This window comes from Suncus etruscus, chromosome 1 (assembly GCF_024139225.1).
Source record: "Suncus etruscus isolate mSunEtr1 chromosome 1, mSunEtr1.pri.cur, whole genome shotgun sequence".
Taxonomy (NCBI): Eukaryota; Metazoa; Chordata; class Mammalia; order Eulipotyphla; family Soricidae; genus Suncus; species Suncus etruscus.
This window is the reverse complement of record NC_064848.1, coordinates 113,799,428-113,822,360: the sequence shown is the minus strand read 5'-3', so window position 1 is coordinate 113,822,360 and position 22,933 is coordinate 113,799,428. Positions and strand designations below refer to the sequence as shown.

The window sequence follows — 22,933 nt, the reverse complement described above, 5'->3', positions numbered from 1 at the left end:
AGTTCACTGTCCCTCAGACTGTTGGGAGGGCCAGACTATAGTTTAAAAAAAACACTAACACACAAAAAGCAACTATGTGGGCCGGAGAAATAGCATGGAGGTTAGGCGTTTGCCTTGTGTGCAGAAGGATGGTGGTTCGAATCCCAGTATTCCATATGGACCCCAGAGCCTGCCAGGAACGATTTCTGAGCATAGAGCCAGGAGTAACTCCTGAGCGCTGCCGGGTGTGACAAAAAACAAAAAAACAAAAGAAAAGAAAGAAAAGAAAAAGAGGGGGCCGGGCAGTGGCGCTAAAGGTAAGGTGCCTGCCTTGCCTGCACTAGCCTAGGACGGACCACGGTTCGATCCCCCGGTATCCCATATGGTCCCCCAAGCCAGGAGCAACTTCTGAGCACATAGCCAGGAGTAACCCCTGAGCATTACCGGGTGTGACCCAAAAATCAAAAAAAAATAAAATAAAAAAAGAAAAGAAAAAGAAACAAGTATGAACTTTTTTTTTTCGGGGGGGGGGGGGGGTTTGAGGGTGGGGGTGGTTTTGGGCTACACCCAGCAGCGCTCAGGGGTTTTTCCTGGCAGGCTTGGGGGACCATATGGGATTGTGGGAATCAAACCACCGCCCATCCTGGTCCCACCACATGCAAGATTTTACCGCTGTGCTATCACTCCGGTCCCCACTATGAACAAAATTCTATGCAAACTGCATATACCTTATTTTGAAGTAAATTACCAAAATGGGAACAAATATCATATTTAAAATAAAAAAATTTGGAGCAATGGAGCAGCAGTAGGGTGTTTGCCTTGCACGCAGCTTACCCAGGACGGATCGGATCGCGTTTTGATTTCCCAGATGTTCCATATGGTCCCTCAAGCCAGGAACGATTTTTGAGTGCATAGCCAGGAATAATCCCTGAACATCACAGGGTGTACCCCCCGCCCCCCCCAAAAAAAGAAAGAAAAACAATTAAAGGTAAGTGGAGTCCAGAGACAGAAAGGTGTAGAGTCCGAGTGTGGTGGACATTCCACAAATGCTGGCTCAGAATGAGGGCCACTAAGCAGGATAGGCAGCAGTAGCAAAAACATTCATGTGGCCGTGGGCCATTGTTTGAGAACCCCTAGTATAAACTTACATCCTTGCCACAGCAATATCTTAAGATCCTACAAAAGTAGAAGTAGAGGCCTGATGTCCAAAGTTTGTGTTTAAAATATTTTTTTTAGGGGCTGGAGCGGTGGCACAAGCCGTAGGTTGTTTGCCTTGCATACATTAACCTAGGATGGACTGTGGTTCCATTCCCTAGCGTCCCACAGGATCCCCTGAGCCAGGAAAGATTTCTGAGCGCATAGCCAAGAGTAAACCGAGTGTCACCAGGTGTGACCCAAAAAGCAAAAAAAAAAAAAAAAAAAAAAAATGTACTTTGCTTAAGCACTGTGACTCATTGTTGACTGTGTTCATTGTTGGGTTTAAGTCATACAATGTACATTAAACTTCACCAATGCACCCTTCCTGTCACTGTCACCAAAGTCTCCGGATTCCCTCCCACCAGTGCCCTCCCCCACACCTGTTGTCTTGCTCTCAAGCAAGCAAACTGCTTCTCTCTCACTCTCTCCACTTTCCTTTCTGACACTGTGGTCTGCACTATTGTTAATGGAGGGATACCTTGCCTGTTAGTTTTTCCCCTTTCAGCACAAATTCTTGTGCAGAGATAAGTTCCATTGTCTTACAAGGCCCCTCTCTACTTTAGCTACACTCACCACTCAGTGGCAGGCTTTCTATCCTGGGCTGGACCTCCTAACATTTGTTTCTGTTGTCTCTGAGTATTATTACCATACTATCTCTTGTTTTTCTTGTATTGCACACAATTGTGTGATTATTCTATATATGTTTAAAGTATTTTAGGGATATAATTCAATTATAGATCACTTGCAAGTATGAGACTAGAAGTTCAATTCCCGTTACCATTTAAAATTTTTAAATTTCAGGGACAGTACATAGCACATGTTCAAAGGATAAAGACACTCAAAACTCCCTTATTTTTTATTTTTGGTTTTTGGGCCACACCCATTTGACTCTCAGGGGTTACTCCTGGCTATGCGCTCAGAAATGGCCCCTGGCTTGAGGGGACCATATGGGGATCGAACCGCAGTCCGTCCTATGCTAGCGCTTCCAAGGCAGACACCTTACCTCTAGTGCCACCTTCCCGGCCCCAAAAACTCCCTTATTTTTAAGGAAGCACATATCTCAGTAGAGAGTTAAAATAGACCCCTAAAGGGTGGAGAGATAGCACAGGCATTAAGGCACTTGCATAAATTCAGCTCATTCCAGTTTGAATGCTAGGCACCAAATTGTGGCACCCTAAGCACTGTTAGGGTCACTTGTGAGCAAAGAACCCAAGTAGTCCTTGAGCACTTTGAGGTGTGGCCTACCGGCTCCCCATAGAAGAAAAAAAAAAAAATCCAGGGATGGAGTGATAGTATACAGCAAGGCAAGTAGGGCACTTGCTTTACATGGGTCAACCCAGATTCTAGTACCCCAGATAGTTCCCCAGTACAGCCAGAAGTGATATCTAAACAGAGCTAGAAGTAAGCCCTGAGCATGCTGGGTGTGGTCCCAAAACAAAACAAAATATGATCAATAAATTAAGGGAACTATGCTTACCATTTTGAGTTCACTAGCATAAATACTTTGTTTTTATTTTTTGTTTGTTTGTTTTTGGGCCACACCCATTGACAGTCAGGGGTTACTCCTGGCTATGCGCTCAAAAATCACTCCTTGCTGGGGGACCATATGGGATGCCCTGGGATCAAACCGGGGTTCACCCTAGGCTAGCACTTGCAAGGCAGATAGATGCCTTACCTCTAACGCCACCGCTCTAGCCCTCACTAGCATAAGTAAACTCTGCTCCTTGTACAGAGCTAGTTTCTGTTGTAAAACTTTGGTCAAAATGGCACTGGCTGATTGAACTCTTCAAGAATAATAAGTCAGGGGGCAGGAAGAAAAGCACAAAGAATTGAAGCACATGCCCTACATACACCAGGTCCCAAGTCAGATAGATCCCCAGCACAAGATGAAGTGGCTCTGGTGATACCACTAAGTACCATACAATCAGTTCCAAGTATCTAAACCTCAGGTCCGGGCCCGGAGAGATAGCACAGCAGTGTTTGCCTTGCAAGCAGCCAATCCAGGACCAAAGGTGGAGGGTTCGAATCCCGGTGTCCCATATGATCCCCCGTGCCTGCCAGGAGCTATTTCTGAGCAGACAGCCAGGAGTAACCCCTGAGCACTGCCGGGTGTGGCCCAAAAACCAAAAAAAAAAAAAAAAAAAAAACCTCAGGTCCCTACCACCTTCAAATATCAAAATTAAAGTGGCCTCCAAGCAAGTCCAGAGAGATACAATATACACCAAACTATTCCATGTATTTAAGTTAATAAGATACTGCCAGAAACCAATTATTGTGTTTAGAAGTTGAAATTCTGGGATTCCAACTTTGCAACCCAATTTACCTATCCTTTATCTCACTAACATTGAAGGTAAACTAAAATTTAGCTAAATATCACAACCACCTTTTATTTTTTGAGCACACCCAGTGCTCAGGACTAACTTCTGGCTCTGGACTTGTGAATCACTCTCTGTGGTCTAGGGAGACCACATGGAATGCAGAGATTGAACCCAAGTCAACCACGTGTAAGGCAAGAGCCCTATCTGCTATAACTCCAGCCTAAACCTTAAACCCATGTTTTTTTTTAAACCCATGTTTAAAAAAAATTATATGAATGAAAAGAGTACTAATGGATTACAATTTACAACTTGGTTCCACCCAAAACAAGATCCCTGACTTCTTTGTATCTGTTTGTTTATAACTTGATTTTACTCAAAACAAATTTTCATACTGAACAGGGTGGTCTCCCGTACTCAATAAAAACTGCAGTCTGGGCCCGGAGAGATAGCACAGCGGCGTTTGCCTTGTAAGCAGCCGATCCAGGACCAAAGGTGGTTGGTTCAATCCCGGTGTCCCATATGGTTCCCTGTGCCTACCAGGAGCTATTTCTGAGCAGACAGCCAGGAGTAACCCCTGAGCACCGCCGGGTGTGGCCCAAAAAAAAAAAAAAAAAAAAAACTGCAGTCTGTCAGAAAGCTCTCTCTCTGGGCTTGACTAGGCAGATTGTTACTTGGCCATAGCTATTTCACTGTGTATTTCACTCTCAGCTTTGTTTGAATTATTTCCCCCTCCAGGAACCCTTGCTCTAGGCCTGCTTTCCCTGGGTGGAAATTTGGAGTTTGGAGCTATTACAGAATACCATAATGTTAAAGAATGTTGATGGTAAATATATATATATTTATATAGTATTATTATATTATATATTAATGTATTATAATATATTATAGTATTATTTATTATTTATATTATAGTATTGTTTATATATACTATATATATAGTGGGAGGAATAGTATGTAGTAAGAACTCTGCAATTTCTGCTCTTTTTGTGTGTGGAGGGTGGAGGTACCTCTCAAACTGAACTCAGAAAACACTGGGCAACTCACAGTCATAACTGATCAACAGGACCAGATGGTTCAAAGATCAAGCCATTGATACTCAGATCCACCAGTCATCCTTGTGATCAGGGTTTCCAGATTACAAAGGTGCTTTAGGAAGCCATATAGTGTTGAGGATCAAAGTTAGGTCCCTGTACATGCAATGCATTTACCCCAACCACTAACCTATTGCCCAAATCTCTCTGTCTATTTTTTTCCTGAACCTAAATTCATAAGAAAATAAAATCTGGGCTGGAGAGATAGCACAGCAGTAGGGGGTTTGCCTTGCACGCAGCAGATCCAGGACAGACAGTGGTTCAAATCCTAGCATTCCATATGATCACCTGTGCCTACCTGGAGGGATTTCTGTGCACAGAGCCAGGAGTAACCCCTGAGCACTGCCGGGTGTGAGCCAAAATCAAACCAAAAAAAAAAAAAAAAAAACTCCGGAGAGATAGCATGGAGGTAAGACTGCCTTTCATGCAGAAGAACAGTGGTTGGAATCCCAGCATCCCATATGGTCCCCTGTGACTGCCAGGGGCGATTTCTGAGCATAGAGCCAGGAATAACCCGAGTGCTGCTGGGTGTGACCCAAAAAAACAAAACAAAACAAAAAAAATCTAATGGCTGAGGATAGCTTAGTGGTAGAGAATCTGCCTTGTAGACAGGAAGCCATAAATCCAAACATCATAGACCCATATGTTTTGTGCAATCCTGGCTGCATTAGTGTATGGGATCCCAAGCACCACAGAGGGGAAAAAAATGTGTTTTCTATAGCATAGTATTCAAGTGGATATGGGCAAGATTCAAAAATGAACAGTCTTCATAAAGCAAACCATGCACAAATAATTATGCAGCCCCTGGCAAGTATCAACCAAAGTGTGCAGTGCAACCCTGAAGGGTGAAACATTCAAGTATGCAAGCACCACTACCAAATGCATGCCACTTAGATTTATCACAGTAATAGCAACAAAAACAAGAAAACAATTTTAAATATAACTTTTAAAGTTTAAATGTTTAAAGGAGCTAAAAATAAAAAGTATGAAAGCTAGGACCAGAGTGTTTAGTACATAGGTTACTTTGCTCTGCATGAACTCAGATCACCAGCACAAGATCCCCTGAACACTATAGGATCCAAAAGCATTCTTCTTCAGACTCTAGCACTGAATCACCAGTAAAACTGTCTGAGAATCCCGGGAGGGGCAAAAAATAGTAATGAAAACATAAGTAAAATTGCAACTAGATCAAGAGTATAGCAAGCAGAACACTTGCCTTGCATGTAATGCAGTCCACTCAGGTTCCATCACTGGCACCCCATATGGTTGGTTCCTGGGGTCCTGCCAGCACCAAGCTCTGAGCACTGTTGGGTGTGATCCAAAAACAACCCCCCCTCAAAAAAAAAAAAAAAAAAAGGGTTAAAACCTACTAATTTACAGGTACCTGAGTAAATATAATACAGGGAAACAAACATTTGGTTGGGATTAGCTAATAGGGTATCAGCCATTCACTAGGACACTTTTTCCTTTTTCTTTTTTGGTTTTTGAATCACACCCGGCAGCGCTCAGGGGCTACTCCTGGCTCTATGCTCAGAAATCACTCCTGGCAGGCCCAGGGGACCATATGGGACTGCCAGGATTCGAACCACCATTCTTCTGAATGCAAGGCAAATGCCTTACCTCCATGCTATCTCTCCGGCCCCCATAGGACACTTTTTTCTTTTTGTTTGTCTTTTTTGTCACTCTGGTGATGCTCAGCAGTTTATTCTGGCTCTGCACTTAGCAATCACTCCTGGGGGACTCCCAGGATAATATGGGTTGTCGGGATCAAATCTGGGTGGACTGTGTGCAAGACAAGCACCCTATCCACTATATTATCTCTCCGGCCCATCTTTTATGTTTTGGAATTTTTGCTGTTGTTATTTTGGGGCCTCACCCAGCAATGTTCAAGACTTATTCCTGGATCTGCATTCAGGAATTACTCCAAGTGATACTTGGGAGATATGTAAGATGCTGGAGATTGATCAGGGTCAGCTGCATGCAAGGAAAGTACCCTACCTACTGTACTACCACTCTGCCTCTAATACAAGTGTTTTCATTATAAAACAATTATCCAGGGCCAGAAAAATGGTACAACAGACAGAGCACTTATTTGCCTTGCATGGGAGCAGATCCCAGTTTGTCCTATATGATCCTCCAATTACTCCCCAGGAGTAATTCCTGAGTGCAGAGCCTGGAATAGGCTATACACTGCCAGTGTAGATAAAAATAAGAATAGTTATTCAGGGCTAGAAAAACAACTCTACAGGCTGAGTCATGCTTTCTTTCTATGGAAGATGCCTTGTTTGTACACTAGTATCACATAGTCCCCTGAGCACCAGTGGGAGTGACCCAAACATCACTAAGTTTGGCTCAAACACATACAAAACTTTTTGTTCATTTTAGGTGGGTGGGTGGGTAAGGTAACATACCAAAATGTTCAGGCTACTCACAATATGGTGTTTTGAGATCAATGCAGTGCCAGGGATATATTCAAGGATCTTGGTGTTGATGGGGTTGTGATGACCAAGTCAGACACAGACACAGAGACACACACACACACGCATACACGCACACAGCTTCAGTACTCAGTAGGCTGCCATGTTTAATGGTCAGGGACTCACACACATTTGACTGTGTTGTGCATCTCTCACATTCTTCATTGTAACACTGATGATCATAAATAAACAGCAGTGCCACCAAGACTACACTTGTGCAGCAGTACCAGGGCTTGAATTCAAGGCCCAAGCAATCAAGACAGGAACTTTAATACTGAGTCTAATTTTGCTCTGAACTTGATCTTTAAGTGTGGGAGTGATTCTCAAATACAAAAACCACAAATTGCTGTTATTTTATATTATGAAAGTTGGGAGCTGAAAATGACCTCACCCAGAGATTTTTATTTAGATCTATTTTATTCAAAAAAGTATATTTTAGATGGGTCCTTAAATGCTAAACAGATCTATTTTATTTAAAAAAGTATATTTTAGATGGGTCCTTAAATGCTAAACAGACTATATTCCAAAATCAACTAATTACCTAATTTTGCCCTATTCAAAAAAGAAAACACAGTAGTATATAGTAATTATAGTCAAGATCCTAACCATGACATTAGTATAGTTATATTGTTCATATAGTAATAACCGAAAAGCTAAATACTTCAGCATTTTTCTATACTTTGTATATCAGTGCCTCATTTCCCTTCAAACTTTCTAGTCATTTTTCTCTACTTGAACTCATCCTCCTTGATTAAATCTTATTAAACCATCAACAATCACTTAAATAACTATGCTTCCTTGAAATTTTCTCAAGTTAGATTATTTCTACCACAAAACTAGCTTGAGGTCTCTAGAGACATGTTTAGACTTGAGAGCGGTTTGATCTATAAACAAAAATGTGACTAGGCTTTCCAAAAAAATATCTGTTCAACTATAACTTATTCTTTTTTTTTTTTTTTTGGGTCACACCCGGCAGTGCTCAGGGATTATTCCTGGCTCCAGGCTCAGAAATTGCTCCTGGCAGGCACGGGGGACCATATGGGACGCCGGGATTCGAACCGATGACCTCCTGCATGAAAGGCAAACGCCTTACCTCCATGCTATCTCTCCGGCCCCCAACTATAACTTATTCTACACACTAATATCTTCCCTTTGTAACCTCCCAAAGAAGGTATTACTTACATTTTTAGCCACTGGTTTATATTTTGACAACTTATTCTGAAAAAGTTGTTGGATGTATAGCTTCCACAATTAGATCATCTACTTCATCCTACAGCAAGAACTGAAATATTTACATATTAGCTCTCACAAAGCTTAGAATGTGGTGGCCAAGATACTATTATTTTTTTAATAAACTATACTTTTCCTCCCCTAATATATTTAATCCTCACATCCCCTTTTATTTTTTTTTATCTTCAGGCAAAAAATATGAAACGCTTCACGAATTTGCGTGTCATCCTTGCGCAGGGGCCAAGCTAATCTTCTCTGTATCGTTCCAATTTTAGTATATATGCTGCCGAATCGAGCACTCACATCCCCTTTTAAATAAAGATAGGCATATATCTTTTTCTTTTTTCTTTTTTTGGTTTTGGGACCACACCTGCTCAGGATTTACTGCTGGCTGTACGCTCAGAATTTGCTCCTGAAAAAAGGGACCATATGGTACACCAAGAGATCGAACCTAGGTCCGTCCTGGGTCAACCACGTGCAAGACAAATGCCTACTGCTGTTATCGCTCTGGCTCCATAGCACATATCTTAAAAAAAAAAAATGAAATCTAAAAACTTAGAACTGAAAAATATCATTTCCTTCCAGAACTTTGTCTGCCCCCCCTCCTTTTTATGGAGGGCAGGGGCCTACACAATGGTGTTCAGGGCTTACTCTTAGCTGTACTCAACGACTGCTCATGGGAGTGATTGGGGAACCATAAGAAGTGCTTTAAGGTCCAGGTCAAACATGGCTGCAGCAATTGCGTCCCTGCTTTCCAGGCTGCAGGGCTGGGCTGCTCCCCAGCTCAGGCGGTCCATGTAAAGCCATCCCCACACGGCCAGGAGGGCTCAGCTCGCTTGTGGAAGGCCCTCCTCACCTTCTTCAAATGTTTTTCTGAAGTCGCAGCACAAGGCCACGAGAGTTTGTCTCCTATCCCCATCTCCGCATCAGGTCCAAGCCCTTTCCCTGAGAAGACAATCACACCCTGTCCCATAATTCACACCTGAAACCCCTGTCAACCAGCTATGAAGATGACTAATACATGAGAACCAGCGCCCAGGCCCAGGCACCACAGCATTTGTTTGAACCAATCTCCACACGGACCAGGAACGTGTATGGGACCTTAGTTCACTGATGATCAATTTCCCACCTTCCATTCCTCTGCTTCCAGCCAAGGGGTGGCTCAAATAAACCTTCGATTGGTCACGGAATAATAAAAAAAAAAGTGCAAAACTCAGGCTTGCCAAGTGGAAGGCAAGTACCTATTTGTTGTACTATCTCATTCCAGAAAATCTTATATTTTAAATATTCAATTTTAAATATTTTAATGTTTTTTTAGGGGGGGGCACACCCGGTGACGCTCAGGGGTTACTTCTGGCTATGCGCTCAGAAGTCGCTCCTGGCTTGGGGGACCATATGGGACACCGGGGGATAGAACCGTGGTCCGTCCTAGGCTAGTGCAGGCAAGGCAGGCACCTTACCTCTGGCGCCACTGCCCGGCCCTTTTTTTTTTTTTTTGGTTAAATATTTTAAATTTTTTTTTCTTTTTTGTTTTTGGGCCACACCCGGTAATGCTCAGGGGTTACTCCTGGCTATGCGCTCAGAAGTCGCTCTTGGCTTGGGGGACCATATGGGACACCGGGGGATCGAACCTCGGTCCGTCCAAGGCTAGCACAGGCAAGGCAGGCACCTTACCTTTAGCGCCACCGCCCGGCCCCAAATATTTTAATTTTTAATATTAAAATATTTCCCTCCAAATTATAACAACTATTTGTAAAAATAACTAACCTCAAATTCATTCAATATATAGGCAATCTAATAAAACCAAAAGCAATAATACAATCAAGATGGTTTTAAATAAACATCTTTAGGTTGTTTAGGGTTATCTTTATAATAGTAGCATTTGAGAATTCTCTTTTTTTTTGGGGGGGGGCCACACCCAGAGATGCTCAGGGGTTACTCCTGGCTGTCTGCTCAGAAATAGCTCCTGGCAGGCACGGGGGACCATATGGGACACCGGGATTCGAACCAACCACCTTTGGTCCTGGATCGGCTGCTTGCAAGGCAAATGCCGCTGTGCTATCTCTCCGGGCCCGAGAATTCTCATTATTTAAATAATGAAATCTTTCAAATGACTTGATTCCAATTTATTTTTTTTGTTGTTGTTTGATTCTTTTATTTATGGGTTAGATCTGGCAGTGCTCAGAGCTTACTATTCCTAGCTCTACACTCAGGGATCATTCTTAGAGGGGCTTGCAGGACCATATAGGGTGCTGGGAATTAAACCCAGGTCAGCTGGGCCTCACCAGGTGGTATACAGGGGTTTCTACTGGATCTGTACTCTGAAATCACTCCTGAATGGCTCAAGAGACCATCAGGGATGCAGGGGATCAAACCAGGGTCAGCCGTGTGCAAGGCGATGGGCCTACCTGCTGTGCTATAGCTCTGGCCCTTGGCCTATCTTTTCGAGAGAAAAATCAGCAGTTCTTGGGGAAGAAAAACAAACAAGCATCAGCACTTAATTTTTAATCCCCAGTTAGTCATTAACTCCATGACATTTAGAAATTATTGAATTCCTCTAGGTCAGGGCTTCAAGTATACTACTGGTAATATGGAATAGTATAGGTATATACTCAAAGCACAGTATATTCTCAAACACTGAAAACAAGAGATCTAAGCTGCCAACTACTAAATTTTGTATGCGCTTGTCAAGGTGGTGCGTGCATGCATGCGTGCGTGCGCGTGTGTGTGTGCGTGCGCGTGTGTGTGTGCGTGCGTGTGTGTGTGTGTGTGTCTCAGCAGCAGGGCAGAGGGGGGTGGGGATGAAGTATGGGAACACTGTTGAGGTAAGCTGACAATGGTAGTGGGATTGGTGTTGAAATATTATATGCCTAAAACTCAGCTACCAATAGCTTTATAAATCATTCTTTTTAATATAAAAAACTTTAAAGAAAAAATGTATTTAATCCCCTAGATATTAGTCAACTTGTAAAATGAAAAGGAAAAGCTAGGACTAGAGAGTTCAGGCTGAATACATTCTTGGCATGCAGGAGGGCCAGTTTAATTCCTGGCACTGCATGGTCCCCTAGGTACAGATGGAAGCTACACAGAAAGAGCAACAGTCCCAATGGAGCAAAATATGAACCCAAAGGTGGGAGGGGAGGAAAAGAGGGAAGGAGTAGGGGAAGTTAAGGAGGGGGATTGGATGTGGGTGTAAAATATGTAAAAATCAGCCTGGGGGTCTGGTCATCAAATTCAAGACACCACTCTAAAAATATTGAATCTAGAATCTAGAATGAACTCCAAGAATGCTCATCTTTTTTTTTTTTCTTTTTGGTTTTTGGGTCACACCCAGCATCACTCAGGGGATACTCCTGGCTCTATGCTCAGAAATTGCTCCTGGCAGGCACAGAGGACCATATGGGATGCTGGGATTCAAACCACCGACTTTCCTTTTTTTTTTTTGTTTTTTGTTTTTTGTTTTTTGGTTTTTTGGTTTTTGGGTCACACTTGGCAGTGCTCAGGGGTTACTCCTCGCTCCACGCTCAGAAATTGCTCCTGGCAGGCTCGGGGGACCATATGGGATGCCGGAATTCTAACCAATGCCCTTCCTGCATGAAAGGCAAATGCCTTACCTCCATGCTATCTCTCCAGCACCCAAGAATGCTCATCTAAATAAAGTTCATTTTAAATGACATAGGTGGTTCCTAGCCACAAAATTTATATAAAAGACCTTATAAATCTTCCTACAACTAGCTTCTCCCATCAATATATGCTATTTACATATCCAGAAGGAGATCTGACCTAAAGAAAATCAAGACTGTAATCATACTACTATAATCATGTTTGTAATCACGGTGTTTAAATAAAGATAATAAAATAAAAAAAAATAAATTCTTTTATTCAAGCTAAAAAAAAAAAGAAAATCAAGTTCATCATGGAACTCATTATTTCTTTTATCTATACCCCTCTCTGCTTTTTAAAATGTATATCGTGTTGGAAAGACAATTCGGAGTTATATGGTAGTGCTGCCAATTGCACTTTCATTCTGTTTTGTTTTGCTTTTGGGTCACACCCAGTGACTCTCAGGGGTTACTCCTGGCTATGTGCTAAGAAATTGCTCCTGGTTTGGAGAACCATAAGGAACACCGGGGATCAAACCCAGGTCCATCCTGGGTCAGCCATGTGCAAGGCAAACGCCCTACCCTGTACTATCACTCCAGCCCTACTTTCATTCTTTTTTTTTTGTTTTGTTTTTGTTTTTGGCCCACACCCTTGCCCAGGGGTTACTCCTGGATATGCATTCAGAAATCGCCCCTGGCTTGGGGGGACCGAACAGCGGTCTGTCCTAAGCTAGCCTAGCGCTTGCAAGGCAGACACGTTACCTCTAGCGCCACCTTCCTGGCCCCTACTTTCATTCTTTTGTTTTGGTTTAGTTTGGTTTGGTTTTTGGGTCACACCCGGTAGCGTTCAGGGGTTACTCCTGGCTCTACACTCAGAAATTGCTCCTGGCAGGCTCGGGGGACATATGGGATGCCGGGATTCGAACCACCGTCCTTCTGCATGCAAGGCAAATGCCCTACCTTTATGCATCTCTCCAGCCCTTTCATTCTCTTAAGATAAATATGTCACATAAGTTTTAAACCAACCATATACCATATTTTCTGGCATATAAGATGACTTTTTGTTGTTTTTGTTTTTGGGGGTTTTTTTTGTTTGTTTGGTTTTGGGCCACACCCGGTAACGCTCAGAAGTTGCTCCTGGCTATATGCTCAGAAGTTGCTCCTGGCTTGGGGAGCCATATGGGACGCCGGGGGATCAAACCGTGGTCCATCCAAGGCTAGCGCAGGCAAGGCAGGCACCTTACCTCTAGCGCCACCACCCGACCCCATAAGATGACTTTTTAACCCATGAAAAACTTCTTAAAAGTAGGGGTCATCTGGGGCCGGGCGGTGGCGCTGGAGGTAAGGTGCCTGCCTTGCCTGCGCTAGCCTAGGACGGACTGCGGTTCGATCCCCCGGTGTCCCATATGGTCCCCCAAGAAGCCAGGAGCAACTTCTGAGCGCATAGCCAGGAGTAACCCCTGAGCGTCACAGGGTGTGGCCCAAAAACCAAAAAAAAAAAAAGTAGGGGTCATCTTATACACTGGTATTCGGCATGCTGAAACTTACTCCAGCTTCAGGGATGAGTGATCCGCCCTCGCTCTTACCGCAGCATCCCATCCAGCTGCTAGGCATCTGGCTTGATTTATCTTTCAGGGCACACTGAAGAGCTGAGTTACCGAGCTCACCATCCCATCCAGCCATAGGGTATGCAGCTTTACAGTGCTCAGATCTCTGTTCAGCTTTTATGGGACACAGAGGAGGCCCCTCTCTCCCTGCTCTCAAATGTAGATCACAATTAAAAAATCACACTCACTACAAATGACAAATGTAAAATGATTGTAGGTACTCCAAAGTCTAGCTTTATTAAACATATACTGTTAACCGTTGAGCGTTCTACTCCTTTTCTCTTACATTTTTATATTTCAGTTTGGTGTGTGTTAAAAGAGAGGTAGGTCTTATACGGCAAACATAGCCCAAACCCTATATTTTAACAAGAAAAGTAGGAGGTCATCTTATACTCCCAGTCATCTTACATGCCGGAAAATATGGTACTGAGAATTCATTCCATCATTTTTTTTTTTGGTAAAGATGTATGTTTATTCACTTAGGAGTGTTAAGTAAACAATGTAACATGAAATATGTTAGAAGAGGAAGCATATTTCAAAAATATTAAAGTGATCATCTCTGGGCAAAGCAAATTGGTTATGAATAAAGTGAACTAATATGAGGAGCCAGTAGCTCCCATTCCTGAGCCCCTCTCCCCTTCTCCCACCACCAAACCCTCCTACCAGCTGAGCCAGGCTTGTTGCTATGCACAGTACACTTTCTGTCATCCCAGGGACCAGTGCAGTGTGTTCACACCATCATTTTATTAATCCTTACTATTCTGAAATGTGTTTTATCTTAATTTTCTCAGGAAAAAAAGTTAACATTTTTAGAGAACATAATCTTTATTCTTTAAGTATGCATTCACAAGTCTCAATTTTTTTTCTTTCCATCTCACTGAAAATTTCCCCCAAAAGTCTGACAAGCAAGCTTCATTCAATGTTACCAAGGAGCTTGTATCAGTATAACATTCAAATTATCATCCAGATTCAGTCAACATTTTGTTCTCATATGGAAGGAAATAAAAACTGTTTTGGGGCCAGAGAGATAGCATGGAGGTAAGGCATTTGCCTTCATGCAGAAGGATGGTGGTTCGAATCCCGGCATCCCATATGGTCCCCCGTGCCTGCCATGGGCAATTTTCTGAGCATGGAGCCAGGAGTAACCCCTGAGTGCTGCCAGGTGTGACCCAAAAAAACAAAAAAAGAAGAAGGAGGAGGAGGAAGAGGAAGAAGAGGAAGAAGAGGAGGAGGAGGAGGAGGAGGAAGAGGAAGAGGAGGAGGAGAAAAACTGTTTTGTGTAAGGTCTGAATAATTGCTTTCCCTGTTTCTAGGCAATATGTTGTAACTTTCTCTACACTGACTGCACATAGCCAACCAAGGTTCAATCCACAGATTCCCATAGTCCCCCAATACCTGCCAGGAGAAAGTCCTGAACAAAAAGTCAGGTGTGACCCAAAAGTCAGATACCAAAACAAAAAAATTCAGGGATAACTTCTTTTTTTGTTTTGGACCACACCCAGAGGTACCCAGGGATTACCCCCATCTCTGTGCTCAGAAATTGCTCCGGGCAGCTCAGGGGACCATATGGGATGCTGGGAATCAAACCCAGGTCTTTCCCTGTGCCAGCATGTGCAAGGCAAATGTCCTATCACTGTGCTATCACTCCGGCCTCAGGGATTACTTCCTGATATTGAACTAGTGTACACTTTTCTTCCTCAAAATTTCTTTACTATGCTTTCAAAAGTGACTTATGTGCACTACAGAAAAATGACCATAATCCCTACTATCCAGGAACAAACCATCACTCAAAATTTTGGAGTATTTGCAGCTACCCTAGTGAAAATTTATTCAACTAATAATAACCAGCGGAACAACGATAGAAAGAAGTGGTCACTCTGGACGAAGATTGGATGCTGAAAAAAGGTAAAATGATACACATGATACCCTATCAGTAACAGTATTGTAAACCAAAATGCAAAAAAAGAGAAATCAAAAAGCAAATAGAAGTATCTGTGAAGGCTGGAGGGAGAGAAGGAAACTGGGAACACTGGTGGAAGTGAACAATGGTGATGGAATTGGTGTTGGAATATTGTACACCTGAATTCAATCATGAGTAACATTGTACTTTGTAATCTATGGTGACTCAATTTAAAAAATACTTAAACATGAATGATAGGTACATGAAACCCTGTATAATTACCATGGTTCCTATAATATAAATTATTATGTATATTTTGTATACAGTACTATAAATATATGTCAGAATTTGTTTCCAGTAAATATATGACCTTTAACTACAGAGAAATCTAAAAGCACTGAATGTGGGTCAAACAATTACTAACTGCTGTTTTAGAAAAAATATTCTTAACCAGTAATATTGGTAACTGAAATTTTAGTATAAAAAAATCAAGGAATTCAAAATGAAAAATTGCACTTTTACTATAAATTGGTCTTTTTGATCCTGTGAGATGATTAGTCCTTAAAGCCCTGATTAAAATTAAGCTGAAAGATGTATAATCATCAGAGAGAACCTATGCATAATCATTTTATTTTTCAGAAGAGAAATGGAAAGCAAGTTTGTGGGTCCAAGGAGTTAATTCAAAGGGTTAGAGTTGGAGTAGCTCCCAAATACTAAGGCCCAAGCAGGACTATATTATTGAAACCTATCATTAAAATCTCTGGCCGGATTTCATGAGTATTACCAGGAGTGGTTCCTTAATTCACAAAGCAAATCGAGGGTGCCTTTTCCAGACACCCACCCCAAAAGTAATAAAATGAGTTTAGTTTCATAAAGTTCCTCTGAATGCCTCTATTTATTCTATGAAATAAAAGATGGAAGAATATGTTCAGTGTTTACTATAACTACAATAAAGTTGAATACTATAATCAAAAAATACTTAAACAATAAAAAGAAGCATCAGTAGACACTAAATCTAGAAGGTCTGATAAAGAACAGAATATTGGGGCCCGGAGAGATAGCACAGCGGCGTTTACCTTGCAAGCAGCCGATCCAGGACCTAAGGTGGTTGGTTCGAATCCCGGTGTCCCATATGGTCCCCCGTGCCTGCCAGGAGCTATTTCTGAGCAGACAGCCAGGAGTTAACTCCTGAGCATCGCCGGGTATGGCCAAAAAAAAAAAGAACAGAATATTGGCACGATTTCAAAATAGCTCCCCACTTCATAGTGACAAAAAGAAAAATAGTAACTATACAAAATAGAGTAAGCTCAAGAAATCAATAAGGAATCAAAATAAACTTACTGGTAAAGAGCAAAAAAAGAAAGATCGGGTCGGAGAGATAGTATGAAGGTAGGGCATTTGCCAAAGGAATGTGAACAACTAGATAAATAAACTAGATAAGTTTTCTGGATATGATAACCATTCTGAGTAACTAAGAAGAGGTGTCCTTGTTCTTAGGAAATGTGTTAGGTATTAAAGTGCATAAAAAAGTATGATGAATATGGGCCGGAGAGATAGCACAGCGATAAGGTGTTTGCCTTGCATGCAGAAGGACGGTAGTTCGAGTCCCGGCATCCCATATGGACCCCGAGCCTGCCAGGGGTCGATTTCTGAGCAAAGAGCCAGGAGTAGCCCCTGAGCGCTGCCGGGTGTGACCCAAAAACAAAAAAACCTAAACAAACAAACAAAAAAAAAAGAAAGTATGATGAATATAATCTACTACCCAATGTTTCATAAAGATTTTTTTAAACTTTATTGATTGATTGATTGGTTGGTTGGTTTATGGGCCACACCCAGTAGTGCTCAGGGGTTACGCTCGGCTTTGCTCTCAGAAATAGCCCCAGTCAGGTTGGGGATCAAGCCTATGGGATGCTGCGACTCAATCTGGGTCCTTCCCGGGTCCTCAAATGCCCTACCACTGTTCTCTCTGGCCCTGAGAAAGGGGTTTTCTCCTTTGGTTTTGTTTTGTTTTGGGGTCAGGCTCCAGGGATCATATGGGATGCCAGGATTAGAACCACCGTCCTTCTGCATGCAAGGCAAATGCCTTACCACCATGATAGCATAGTAGTAGGACATTTGCCTTGCACGCAGCTGACCCAGGACAGACCTGGTTTCAATTCCAGACATCCCATATGGTTCCCCAAACATGCTAGGAGTGATTTCTGAGTACAGAGCCAGGAGTAACCCCTGAGCACTGCCCATGTGTCCCAAAAACAAAACAAACAAAAACACACCAGAGGGGGCCGGAGAGATAGCATGGAGGTAAGGCGTTTGCCTTTCATGCAGGAGGTCATCGGTTCAATCCCGGCATCCCATATGGTCCCCCGTGCCTGCCAGGAGCAATTTCTGAACCTGGAGCCAGAAATAACCCCTGAGCACTGCCGGGTGTGACCCAAAAACCACAAAACAAAAAAACAAAACAAAAAAAAAAAACACCAGAGACCAGAGAGACAGCACAGCATAGCACAGCAATAGGGCATTTGCCTTGCATGCAGCCTATCTAGGACAGATGGTGGTTCAAATTCTGGCATCCCATATGGTCCCTGGAGCCTGCCAGGAGCAGTTTTTGAGCAGAGCCAGGAGTAATCCCTGAGTGTAACCAGGTGTGGCCCAAAAACCAAAACAACAAAAATGAGAGCGTTTTTTATACATATACATATAATAATAAACCATATGCAATAAAATGGTTAAATAGAGGATAAAGATACAAGCCAGAGATCAAACAGGAATTAAGGTACTTGCCTTACATATATCCAACCCTGCTTTGATCCCTGACACTGTATACAAATCCTGAGCACTGACAGGAATGATGCCTGAGCACAGAGCCAGAGATAAGTTCAAAGCACCGCAGGGTGTTTCCCCAGGGAAAAAAATAAAGATAAAGAAAATTAAAAAAATATATACTATTCATGGACCTTTTCTGTACATTTGGAAAAAATAAAATTTATCAGTTTGTTTTTAGCATTCCTGAACATGTAAACAACACTTACCTTTTCTGATATATTTTTTTTTTTTTTTGGTTTTTGGGCCACACCCAGTAACGCTCAGGAGTTACTCCTGGCTATGTGCTCAGAAGTTGCTCCTGGCTTGGGGGACCATATGGGACACCGGGGGATCAAACCTCGGTCCGTCCAAGGCTAGCGCAGGCAAGGCAGGCACCTTACCTTTAGCGCCACCGCCCGGCCCCCCTTTTCTGATAATTAATCATACTTTCAATAGCTTAATTAATCAACTTGTCAGTAGCTCCTAGCAGTGCTTGAGAGATCACATTATGCCAGGAATTGAACCCAGGGCATCACACATGTAAACTAAATTCTCTTCCTTTCTCTTTTTCTGTTTTTCTTTTTTTTTGGGGGGGGGCCACACCCAATGGCACCCATTACTCTTGGCTCTACCTCAGTAATCGTTCTTGGCAGGTTCTGGGGACCATATGGGATGCCAGGAATCAAACCTGGGTCAGCCACGTGCAAGGCAAACGCCCTACCCGCTGTGCTATCTCTCCGGCCTCGCTACGTTCACTTTCAGTGAAGCTATATTTATGGCTTGAATCATCAGGCAGAAAGATAGCTCAATATACGAAGCAAATGATTTGCACAGAGGCCCAGATTTCAATCTCAAGGTTCCTAGAGCAGTGGTCGGCAACCTTTTTTTTTTCAACTGAGCCAAATCTCGCCAAAACCACGTTTGAAATTTATTTTGAGAGCCACACAGGGTACCCACTGACAGAGGCTAGGAGCAGAGTCCTGACTCCTGGAGTGGCCACCCAGCACGCAGAAGAGCCAAATTCACACAGGGTGCACACTGACAGAGGCTAGGAGCAGAGTCCTGACTCCTGGAGTGGCCACCCGGCACGCAGAAGAGCCAAATTCAAAGTGTAAAGAGCCACACGTGGCTCACGAGCCGCAGGTTGCCAACCACTGTCCTAGAGTATAGCTGGACAAACTCCACACCTCCACCACAGCTTAACTAGGTACAGCCGAAACAAAACAAAACAAAAAAACAGAAAATCTGAGTCATCAATATGATACTTATTTGGTCCTAGGGGTCTTCCCAAACACACCTGAACTTCCTGAGAAAAATTGCAATTGTTTTCAGACAAATGAATCTTTCCAAAGAACACCATGCACCAACTCCCAGCTCACATCATAAATATTACCTTAACCAATCACAGCTAATTAGAAAGATCATGATGGAAACCTGAACCTGACACTATCAATTCCTGTGATGCCAGAGTGTACTTTCAAATAAGTCTGTGAGATACTCCCCCATAACCTTATAACAAATCTTTCATTTAAGCTAGCTGACGCTGATTTCTATTTCTGGTATTTAAACAAATCTTATACCAGCAAGTTTTTTTTTTTAAGTTATTGTTTGGGAACCGCCAAACTATACCATGTTGCTCAGGGGACCTCGAAGTGCTGGGAACTATACCTGGGTCAAGTGCATTCTTGGTATATACCTTAACTGCTATATTATCTCCTGGACCCAGAAGTAGAATCTTATGATATAAGGGAAATAGTGGGGGGGGGGGGCACGGAGAGATAGCACAGTGGTAGGGCATTTGCCTTGTTTATGGCCGACCCAGGATGGACCAGAGTTTGATTCCGGCATCCCATATGGTCCCCTGAACCTGCCAGGAGTGATTTCTGGGTGTAGAGCCAGGAGTAACCCCTGGCTGCCAGTTGTGGCCCCAAAACAGAAACAAAGAAAACACAAAACAAAAAATCCACCCCCCCCAAAAAAAAAACCCTAAGAGAAATAGTGGCTATTCCAGTTGTGTCAATTAAGTCAACTATATTAGACTTATTTAACTAGAAGCAGAAAGGCAAATAATTCCAAAAGAAACTATCATTTTATTTTCCATTTGGGTTTTTTTTTGGGGGGGGGGGCACCTCCTGGCTCTGTATTCAGAAATCAACCCAGACAGGCTCGGGGACCATACGGGATGCTGGGAATCAAACCTGGGTCTGCCGGGTACAAGACAAGCACCCTACCTGCTGTGCTAATGCTCCTGCTCCCCTTTTGGCTTTTATTTTTATTTTTTGGTTTTTGGACCACACCCAGCGGCGCTCAGGGGTTACTCCTGGCTATCTGCTCAGAAATAGCTCCTGGCAGGCACGGGGACCATATGGGACGCCGGGATTCGAACCAACCACCTTAGGTCCTGAACTGGCTGCTTGCAAGGCAAACGCCGCTGTGCTATCTCTCTGGCCCCCCCTTTTGGTTTTTAAACCACACTCTGTAAACTCAGGGATTACTCCTGGCAGAGCTTTGGGGACCATATGGGATGTAGGTAATCAACCCCCTCACCTTCTCTGTAAGCCCAAGTAAGTTAAGCGTCCTACCCACGACTATACTATAATTCTGGCCCTAAAATGGTGTTACTTTTTCAGAAAAATTATCGTGTTAATCTCAGACCTCCAAGAATATGGCTACAGAAGTTCAGTCCTAAACATTCGAATCAGTTACATCAAGATTCTGCCTATCTACTCTCACATCTTTTAAAGAGGAAATGGATCTTCAAATTCCTGAGGCTTGTATTTTGTTAAAAGACAGATAAAGCATGGTATCTGAGCGATAGCACAGCGGGTAGGGCTTTTGCCTTTTGCGCTGGTGCGCCAGCTGGCCCGGGTTCGATCCCTGGCATCCCATAAGGTCCGAGCCTGCCAGGAGTGATTTCTGAGTGTAGAGCCAGGAGTAAACCCAGAGCATTGCTGGGTGTGGCCCATAAACAAAACAAAAGAAATAAAAATAATTATTAAAAAAAACAAACAGATAAAGCAGGACAAGAGGAAGCCAAGAGGTCTTTAGGTCTCTGTAAACTTAGAAATAGAAATGATTATGTTTCTTTATCAGCATGCAAAATAAAAAATAATAAATGTTGCTCATGTAGACTCCATATATGTGAGCTTCTGGGAAAAATGAAATTGTTTTCCTGACAACATTCTAAGGAACAATGGTAAAGTAATAATGATACTTTAATTTTACTATGTTCCTTATTTTCTGCTAAAAGTAAAAGGTGCCATTATATTTTACCTTATTTCATACACCAATGAGAAAAATTAGAAGACGTTTATTCTTTTAAATTTACTTGTCAATGTGTTTAAAAATTCATAGTAGAAATCTGAGTAGAAATTATGATTAAAATACTCTGTAAACAAAAGTTAACATAGACTTTCAAAGCTAAAATGTTTCTGGTCTCAGATAAAATGTTAACATCGGAACTTAAAATTAGCTGATAAATAACACAAACCAAAACTAACTCAATTCCACTGTTATATATATCATTGGCTTGTTGCCAGAGGCTGACCTTAATGCTGCAACCAAGTTGGCTATAACACAGGTGTGATTACTCAATATTATCTTTCTCAATAATAAACTTCAGGATTGAGACTGTTTATTCCTCTGGATTAACTCTTAAATTAAGCAATCATCCGAGAGTTGCTAGTTTTGCTACAATAATCATAATTTCTCATGCTGATCATATACAGGTCTGTTCTTAAACATAAATGTCACATAGAGATAGTTTGAAAACACAGAGATAAACCTTTCTGTTTTCTTTTCTTTTTTACTTGGGTAACGCCCAGCAGTGCTCAGGGGAGTTACTCCTGGCTCTGAGCTCAGAAATCACTCCTGGCAGACTTGGGGGACCCCATAGGATGCTGGGGATTGAACCCAGGTCCGTCCCAGGTTGGCCTGGTGCAAGGCAAATGCCCTATCATTATGCTATCACTCTGGTCCCCCAACATAAACATTTCTTTTTTTTGTTTTGTTTGTTTTTGTTTTTGGGCCACACCCTGCGGTGCTCAGGGGTTACTCCTGGCTGTCTGCTCAGAAATAGCTCCTGGCAGGCACGGGGACCATGTGGGACACAGGGATTCGAACCAACCACCTTTGGTCCTGAATCGGCTGCTTGCAAGGCAAACACTGCTGTGCTATCTCTCCGGGCCCAACATAAACATTTCTAATTAAAATGATAAAGTAGGTGCTGAAGAAATAATACAGTACCTTTCATGGAGACAATACAGGTTTGATCCCTGAAGGAAAAGCAAGCATATCCCTGATCACAGCTTGGTGTGGCCCCCAACTAACAAAATTATGTTTTTATTCACTAAGCATAATATTAGAGAACAATTATTCTTTTTTTTTTTTTTTTTTTTTTTGGTTTTTGGGCCACACCCGGCGGTACTCAGGGGTTACTCCTGGCTGTCTGCTAAGAAATAGCTCCTGGCAGGCACAGGGGACCATATGGGACACTGGATTTCGAACCAACCACCATTGGTCCTGGATCGGCTGCTTGCAAGGCAAACGCCGCTGTGCTATCTCTCCGGGCCCAGAGAACAATTATTCTTAAAAGGTATAATATCTATGTTTATGCATCCTAAAGCAATGCATAAAAAAAAGAAGTGAATGACCTGCAGCATCAATTGAAAATGTTTAACAACCCAAAAACCTTAGTTTTGGGAAACAACCAAATTTGATTTTTTAATGAA

At 42.5% G+C, this 22,933-nt stretch overlaps 1 protein-coding gene, 1 non-coding gene and 1 pseudogene across 2 annotated transcripts in view; 1 reads left to right on the top strand and 2 right to left on the bottom strand.

Moving 5' to 3' along the window:
• LOC126022747 (small nuclear ribonucleoprotein E) overlaps positions 1-22,933 on the bottom strand; it is a 417,272-nt gene that overhangs the window by 167,083 nt on the left and 227,256 nt on the right. The window lies entirely within an intron of this gene.
• On the bottom strand, positions 8,485-8,591 carry LOC125996939 (U6 spliceosomal RNA). Its single transcript, XR_007491596.1, has one exon. It is a non-coding gene; the product is annotated as a U6 spliceosomal RNA (small nuclear RNA).
• LOC126022736 (cytochrome c oxidase subunit 6A1, mitochondrial-like) lies at positions 9,019-9,388 on the top strand (annotated as a pseudogene).